The sequence below is a fragment of the Xenopus tropicalis genome, chromosome 8, assembly GCF_000004195.4.
Source record: "Xenopus tropicalis strain Nigerian chromosome 8, UCB_Xtro_10.0, whole genome shotgun sequence".
Lineage (NCBI taxonomy): Eukaryota > Metazoa > Chordata > Amphibia > Anura > Pipidae > Xenopus > Xenopus tropicalis.
Window position 1 is genome coordinate 126,472,956 of NC_030684.2, and position 9,192 is coordinate 126,482,147.

General features: G+C 41.0%; 1 long non-coding RNA gene across 1 annotated transcript; it reads right to left on the reverse strand.

The window, feature by feature from the left end:
- Positions 1–272: 272 nt before the first annotated feature.
- LOC116406622 lies at positions 273–8,239 on the reverse strand. Its single transcript, XR_004219711.1, has 3 exons — positions 8,072–8,239; positions 608–634; positions 273–360 (listed from the first exon to the last, which is right to left on the reverse strand). It is a non-coding gene; the product is annotated as an uncharacterized LOC116406622 (long non-coding RNA).
- Positions 8,240–9,192: the final 953 nt, after the last annotated feature.

Below are 9,192 nucleotides of genomic sequence, written 5' to 3' on the forward strand. Positions count from 1 at the left end.
AAATTATGAACCACAGGAGAAATGAAACCTGAAATCCACTGGTTTAGACTTATAATTTGGTCTGTTTAAGACAGAATAGTCATTTATGCCTGCACATACAGTTGTGAATTAACGTTCATCTCCTCAGTATTTACATACTATTTGCTGGGATAAAGAATTTCATAATAATGTATACAGGGTATTTAGTTGTGTGATGGCCATGCATTTCCATTGCTCAGATAACATACCTGGAGTATTCTGGGCTATTCTCTCCAGTCTTTCATCCAGTGGTTCTCTGATCTCCTCTTTCTTCTGGGTTTCAATCCCATAATTCACCGGAAGAAGGTGTAGAGGAGTAGGTACAATCTTGCAACTGGATTCCTAAAATATGAAAATAAATGTAACAATAAATATAACTTTGCTTTAAAAAAAAAAAATGTACAGTTTGCACTGAGCTGTTCATTGGCTCATATCCTCAGAGCTCAGGGGATTCATGGGTTTTAAACAGGAGCCAAGACAAGGTTCAAACAAAATAAAGTCAAATAATAAAAAAAAGGAAGACACCAAGAATCAGAACAACTTGACAAAAGGAGACAACTAAAGTAATAAGTGCTTAGTGCAGACTCACCGTATCATTAGAGATCAATGGAGCAACCTGTAAACGAAATGAAAATACATAAATACAAGCTGCTTGTTATATTGTTATGATCAGAATAACATTTACAAAACAGTTAATATGCTACATTCCTTAACCCTTTAAGTGCCAAGGGACGTAGATTCTACGTCCCAGGTACCAAGGGACCAAAGTGCCATGGGACGTAGAATCTACGTCCAATGGCACTGTCGGGTTTACAAGCGCTGCGCTCGCTTATAAAGCAGCGCAGCGCTTGTAAAGCCTTCACAACCCCCTAGGCAACGAGCGAATAAGGACATACTCACCGATCCGGTCGCCCAGCCGCACCGATCGTCGCTCCAGCCAATGACAGCAGTGGACACGCATTGATGACGTGTCCACTGCTGTCCCTTTAAAAGTCGCCGCCTACTGTCGGCTCCCTCACTCCTGCTGCGCACGTTGGACCGGATGGAGCTCCCCTGCTGCCTTCCTGCTGGATTTATCGCCCCTGATCGCCTCTGATCGCCTGCCTGCCTTGGGTAAGCTGAACTACAACTCTCTACCACTGTTTATTTTGCTTATTTCTATCTCAACTGTCTAAAAATTTTATTTTTTTTTTTTTTCAATTTTTTCTTCTATCTTTGTCATTATTACACTTTTGTACACATACACACTTATTTACAACTTTCCCAAGCACACACAGACACTTACACACACACTTACTTACACTTTTTTTTTTTTTTTTTTTTTTTTTTCTTTCTTTCTTTTCTTTTCTTTCTTTCTTTGCTTTCTTTGGCAGTCTTTTTTTTTTACTAAAACTTTATTTCTGATCTTGCTCTATAATTATCTGATTTGTTTGGTTGCATTTTAGTGTTTTTTTGGCATTTTCATAATTGATTTCTGTTTTTGAATTATTCTATTGCACTGTAACTTTTTTATTGCTATTTGGTGCTGAATTTGCAGTGACGTTGGTGGATCCAGGGCTCTGACCACCGATTTCATTGCAATTATTGTTCTTCTGTTGGTTTAGGTGGTTTTATTGGATTTTACTGATTTTATGGTGTTTTATCTTTGCATTGTTCTTTGTGTGTTTAGTGCCCCTAAAAGGTTGCTTTTGCAGTGACATTGGTGGATCCAGGGCTCTGACCACCGATTTCATTGCAACTATTGTTCTTTGATTGCTTTTAGTGGTTTTATTCCATTTTAACTTCATTTGATTTCAGTTGTTCTAGAAAGGTCCAGAGGTGCTAAGATTGTTCTGGTAGTTTCTATTGCCAAGGGTTAGGCTGATGCCACACATGGCGTAGGGCTGATTTTTTCAGCAAGTGGAAAAACGATTGCCGAAAATTCAGCCCTACGCTTGCTACTTGTGCCTGCACCCGAATGAATGGGATACGCTCGGGTGCAGGCACATGTAGCCGATATACGCATGAAAACGCGAGACTTTGCATTCTCACGCGTTTTCATGCGTATATCGGCTACATGTGCCTGCACCCGAGCGTATTCCATTCATTCGGGTGCAGGCAAAAAAAAAGGGGTGCATAGAGTGCAGCCCCAATATTATGCATTTTCAGGTTTGGTGGCCATGTACTTATGCGCAACCAGACATAGGTATCGTTTTATTCAGGGGAACTTGCAGATTGATGGTTAGTAAGTTTTTGGTAGTTGCCATGGAGATTTTGGGGAGAAATCTAGGTTTTTTATCTGGTTTTTCCTTGATTTCTGACCAAAGCGCTGACTTCTGCAAGGGACTGCGGCCACAATTTTCCATGTAGAAAGAGAAGAATGGTGTCTCTGAATAGCTGAAGGTGTGCACTTTTCGTAAATATATAGATTGTGGGGGTTATCTCACAGGTAGGGGGGGTTAACACTGAAAAACTGCAGGTAGTGCACATAGAGCGCAGCCCCCAAAATTTCAACTGAAATTGCCCTTATGCATTGCCCCTGTTTTGGGGCATTTGGTGGCCACGTCTTTATGTGCACCCATACATATGGGGTATCGTTTTATTCAGGGGAACTTGCAAATTGAGGTTTAGTAAGTTTTTGGTAGTTGCCATGGAGATTTTGGGGAGAAATCTAGGTTTTTTATCTGGTTTTTCCTTGATTTCTGACCAAAGCGCTGACTTCTGCAAGGGACTGGGGCCACAATTTTTCATGTAGAAAGAGGAGAGTGGCGTCTCTGAATAGCTGAAGGTGTGCACTTTTCAGAAATATATAGTTTGCGGGGGTTATTTCACAGGTATGGGGGTGTTTAGACTAAATAACTGCAGATAGAGCACAGCCCCCCCTTATGCATTGCCCCGGTTTGGGGGCATTTGGTGGCCACGTCTTTATGTGTACCCATACATATGGGGTATCGTTTTATTCAGGGGAACTTGCAGATTGAGGTTTAGTAAGTTTTTGGTAGTTGCCATGGAGATTTTGGGGAGAAATCTAGGTTTGTATCTGGTTTTTCCTTGATTTCTGACTAAAGCGCTGACTTCTGCAAGGCACTGCGGCCACAATTTTCCATGTAGAAAGAGGAGAGTGGCGTCTCTGAATAGCTGAAGGTGTGCACTTTTCAGAAATATATAGTTTGCGGGGGTTATTTCACAGGTATGGGGGTGTTTAGACTAAATAACTGCAGGTAGAGCACATAGAGCACAGCCCCCCCTTATGCATTGCCCCTGTTTGGGGGCATTTGGTGGCCACGTCTTTATGTGTACCCATACATATGGGGTATCGTTTTATTCAGGGGAACTTGCAGATTGAGGTTTAGTAAGTTTTTGGTAGTTGCCATGGAGATTTTGGGGAGAAATCTAGGTTTGTATCTGGTTTTTCCTTGATTTCTGACTAAAGCGCTGACTTCTGCAAGGCACTGCGGCCACAATTTTCCATGTAGAAAGAGGAGAGTGGCGTCTCTGAATAGCTGAAGGTGTGCACTTTTCAGAAATATATAGTTTGCGGGGGTTATTTCACAGGTATGGGGGTGTTTAGACTAAATAACTGCAGGTAGAGCACATAGAGCACAGCCCCCCCTTATGCATTGCCCCTGTTTGGGGGCATTTGGTGGCCACGTCTTTATGTGTACCCATACATATGGGGTATCGTTTTATTCAGGGGAACTTGCAGATTGAGGTTTAGTAAGTTTTTGGTAGTTGCCATGGAGATTTTGGGGAGAAATCTAGGTTTTTATCTGGTTTTTCCTTGATTTCTGACCAAAATCTAGGGTTGTATCTGGTTTTTCCTTGATTTCTGACCAAAGCGCTGACTTCTGCAAGGCACTGCGGCCACAATTTTCCATGTAGAAAGAGGAGAGTGGCGTCTCTGAATAGCTGAAGGTGTGCACTTTTCAGAAATATATAGTTTGCGGGGGTTATTTTACAGGTATGGGGGTGTTTAGACTAAATAACTGCAGGTAGAGCACATAGAGCACAGCCCCCCCTTATGCATTGCCCCTGTTTTGGGGCATTTGGTGGCCACGTCTTTATGTGTACCCATACATATGGGGTATCGTTTTATTCAGGGGAACTTGCAGATTGAGGTTTAGTAAGTTTTTGGTAGTTGCCATGGAGATTTTGGGGAGAAATCTAGGTTTTTATCTGGTTTTTCCTTGATTTCTGACCAAAATCTAGGGTTGTATCTGGTTTTTCCTTGATTTCTGACCAAAGCGCTGCCTTCTGCAAGGCACTGCGGCCACAATTTTCCATGTAGAAAGAGGAGAGTGGCGTCTCTGAATAGCTGAAGGTGTGCACTTTTCAGAAATATATAGTTTGTGGGGGTTATTTCACAGGTATGGGGGTGTTTAGACTAAATAACTGCAGATAGAGCACAGCCCCCCCTTATGCATTGCCCCTGTTTGGGGGCATTTGGTGGCCACGTCTTTATGTGTACCCATACATATGGGGTATCGTTTTATTCAGGGGAACTTGCAGATTGAGGTTTAGTAAGTTTTTGGTAGTTGCCATGGAGATTTTGGGGAGAAATCTAGGTTTTTATCTGGTTTTTCCTTGATTTCTGACCAAAGCGCTGACTTCTGCAAGGGACTGCGGCCACAATTGTCCATGTAGAAAGAGAAGAGTGGTGTCTCTGAATAGCTGAAGGTGTGCACTTTTCGGAAATATATAGATTGTGGGGGTTATCTCACAGGTAGGGGGGGTTATCAATGAAAAACTGCAGGTAGTGCACATAGAGCGCAGCCCCCAAAATTTCAACTGAAATTGCCCTTATGCATTGCCCCTGTTTTGGGGCATTTGGTGGCCACGTCTTTATGTGCACCCATACATATGGGGTATCGTTTTATTCAGGGGAACTTACAGATTGAGGTTTAGTAAGTTTTTGGTAGTTGCCATGGAGATTTTGGGGAGAAATCTAGATTTTTATCTGGTTTTTCCTTGATTTCTGACCAAAATCTAGGGTTGTATCTGGTTTTTCCTTGATTTCTGACCAAAGCGCTGACTTCTGCAAGGGACTGCGGCCACAATTTTCCATGTAGAAAGAGAAGAATGGTGTCTCTGAATAGCTGAAGGTGTGCACTTTTCGTAAATATATAGATTGTGGGGGTTATCTCACAGGTAGGGGGGGTTATCACTGAAAAACTGCAGGTAGTGCACATAGAGCGCAGCCTCCAAAATTTCAACTGAAATTGCCCTTATGCATTGCCCCTGTTTTGGGGCATTTGGTGGCCACGTCTTTATGTGCACCCATACATATGGGGTATCGTTTTATTCAGGGGAACTTGCAGATTGATGGTTAGTAAGTTTTTGGTAGTTGCCATGGAGATTTTGGGGAGAAATCTAGGTTTGTATCTAGTTTTTCCTTGATTTCTGACCAAAGCTCTAACTTCTGCAAGGGACTGCGGCCACAATTTTCCATGTAGAAAGAGAAGAGTGGTGTCTCTGAATAGCTGAAGGTGTGCACTTTTCGTAAATATATAGATTGTGGGGGTTATCTCACAGGTAGGGGGGGTTAACACTGAAAAACTGCAGGTAGTGCACATAGAGCGCAGCCCCCAAAATTTCAACTGAAATTGCCCTTATGCATTGCCCCTGTTTTGGGGCATTTGGTGGCCACGTCTTTATGTGCACCCATACATATGGGGTATCGTTTTATTCAGGGGAACTTGCAGATTGATGTTTAGTAAGTTTTTGGTAGTTGCCATGGAGATTTTGGGGAGAAATCTAGGTTTTTATCTGGTTTTTCCTTGATTTCTGACCAAAGCGCTGACTTCTGCAAGGGACTGCGGCCACAATTGTCCATGTAGAAAGAGAAGAGTGGTGTCTCTGAATAGCTGAAGGTGTGCACTTTTCGGAAATATATAGATTGTGGGGGTTATCTCACAGGTAGGGGGGGTTAACACTGAAAAACTGCAGGTAGTGCACATAGAGCGCAGCCCCCAAAATTTCAACTGAAATTGCCCTTATGCATTGCCCCTGTTTTGGGGCATTTGGTGGCCACGTCTTTATGTGCACCCATACATATGGGGTATCGTTTTATTCAGGGGAACTTGCAGATTGAGGTTTAGTAAGTTTTTGGTAGTTGCCATGGAGATTTTGGGGAGAAATCCTAGGTTTTTATCTGGTTTTTCCTTGATTTCTGACCAAAATCTAGGGTTGTATCTGGTTTTTCCTTGATTTCTGACCAAAGTGCTGACTTCTGCAAGGGACTGCGGCCACAATTTTCCATGTAGAAAGAGAAGAATGGTGTCTCTGAATAGCTGAAGGTGTGCACTTTTCGTAAATATATAGATTGTGGGGGTTATCTCACAGGTAGGGGGGGTTATCACTGAAAAACTGCAGGTAGTGCACATAGAGCGCAGCCTCCAAAATTTCAACTGAAATTGCCCTTATGCATTGCCCCTGTTTTGGGGCATTTGGTGGCCACGTCTTTATGTGCACCCATACATATGGGGTATCGTTTTATTCAGGGGAACTTGCAGATTGATGGTTAGTAAGTTTTTGGTAGTTGCCATGGAGATTTTGGGGAGAAATCTAGGTTTGTATCTAGTTTTTCCTTGATTTCTGACCAAAGCGCTAACTTCTGCAAGGGACTGCGGCCACAATTTTCCATGTAGAAAGAGAAGAGTGGTGTCTCTGAATAGCTGAAGGTGTGCACTTTTCGGAAATATATAGATTGTGGGGGTTATCTCACAGGTAGGGGGGGGTTAACACTGAAAAACTGCAGGTAGTGCACATAGAGCGCAGCCCCCAAAATTTCAACAGAAATTGCCCTTATGCATTGCCCCTGTTTTGGGGCATTTGGTGGCCACGTCTTTATGTGCACCCATACATATGGGGTATCGTTTTATTCAGGGGAACTTGCAGATCGATGTTTAGTACGTTTTTGGTAGTTGCCATGGAGATTTTGGGGAGAAATCTAGGTTTTTTATCTGGTTTTTCCTTGATTTCTGACCAAAGCGCTTACTTCTGCAAGGGACTGCGGCCACAATTTTCCATGTAGAAAGAGAAGAGTGGTGTCTCTGAATAGCTGAAGGTGTGCACTTTTCAGAAATATATAGTTTGTGGGGGTTATTTCACAGGTAGGGGGGGTTAACACTGAAAAACTGCAGGAAGTGCACATAGAGCGCAGCCCCCACATTTTTAGCTGTAATTGCCCTTGTGCATTGCCCCTGCTTTGGAGTGTTTGGTGCCCATGTCTTTATGTGCACCCATACATATGGGGCATCATTTTATTCAGGAGAAGTTTGTCTTTCAAATATGCCTTTGTTAGAAAATTTTTATGAGATTTTTTTTTGTCAAATCCACATTTGATCATGCGTCCAAGTTTACGTTTTAGAAAAAAAAAAAAATGTCATAAAAAGTTCCAAATTTCACAATGCACTGACAAAAGGTATTTGGCTTTTGAGTGAAAACTACATTGCACCTAGAAACCTGAAGGTCTGTAGTTTCTAAAGATACCAAACATGAGGGGATATTTTAGATTTACATATAAGTTATGCTGCATTAACTGTTACAAGCGCTTTTCTGCTTTGTTCTGGTGTGATATTGTACTAAGTATTGCTTTAGTTTGGGGGTTACTTCTGGACAGGAACTGTGGGGTACCACCACATATTTGGTATCGTTGGAATTGGGAGTATCAGGGCTTTTACAAACAATAAAAAAAAGTGAGTAAAATTAACTTTTCTATGGAAAAAAACCTCAAAATATACAGAAATTTTTCATAATTTTATTTTTTTTTTACATATTTCACCCAAAATACACATCATATCTCCAGAAAAGTTATAAAATTTGGTATGTATGTCGAAGCCCAATTAGTGACGAAAAAAACGATATATAATTTCCCTAGTTTCGTGGAGGTTTTCCTACCAAAAAACATTGTTAAAGTGAATGAGTACAAAATGCTTAAAAAACGTCTGGCACTGGGGGGAACCGAAATGACGAATTCGGCTGGCACTTAAAGGGTTAAGGCACTGGGATAGGTGATATTGGCTTACAGAAGCCCAAGCCTGTTTAATATAAAGAAAGGCTACAGCAACCTTACCTTGTTGTTCCGTCGGAATAATTTTCGAAAAGCTTTACTGATTCGTTTAAACATAGTTGGTTAAGCTGAAACGTAAAAAAAGAAAGTTAAATATGTAAGACAGGGAATGGAAACAGTAGTTGGGGGGCATTGCTTGTACTGTCCTATTGCTATCACTGCCCTCATAGAGACAAATACATATCATTGTGGGAAATGTAAATACTGCTAAATTATTAGTAGTTAGATAGACAAATTGATAGATAGATAGATGATAGATAGATAAATAGATAGATAGATGCTAGATAGATAGATGATAAATAGATAGATAGATAGATAAATAGACAGATAGATGATAGATAGATAGATAGATAGATAGATAGATAGATAGATGATAGATAGATAGATAAATAGATAGATAGATAGATAGATAGATAGATAGATAGATGATTGATAGATAGATAGATGGATAGATAGATAGACAGATGATAGATAAATAGCTAGATAGATAGATGATAAATAAATAGATAGATAGATAGATAGATAATAAATAGATAGTTAAATAGATAGAAAGACAAAAAGGGCATTGAAGTTAAAAGACAAATGAGACTGTTGGCCTGCAGACAAGGCAGCAGGGAAAAGGAGGAGTCTCTTGCAAAAACATAACAGTGAAATTCATATTATCCAGCCAATAGGAAATCATTATAGGTAATAAAGCTTAGTACTTACTATGAAAATCTATACAATGTTGAAAAGGTATAGCTAAATAAAAGCAACAGTTATGGGTATGACTGGGAGCAGTAGCAGAACCACTGCCCCGTAGCTAACCAATAACTGAAGTGGCCCCAGCCTGGTTGTTTTCTGATTTGCTGATTTCTGGTCCATTGTGACATCATCAGAAAACAAGCAGAACACAAGCTGCACAGATAACTGAATTCCGTTGTGACATCATCACAGCATCACATGACACACCTGCAGAAAACAAGCTGCACAGACACATCGGTTTGAGATTGCTACAAACTAAAACTGTGATCCCAACTGTCACACCGGGGTACAAATGCACTGAATCATATTCAGAAATCTCTCCCACAATAAGAAGAACTCGGCCAAGCTATAAAATAGCCATTCCTATAGGGCTGATACTT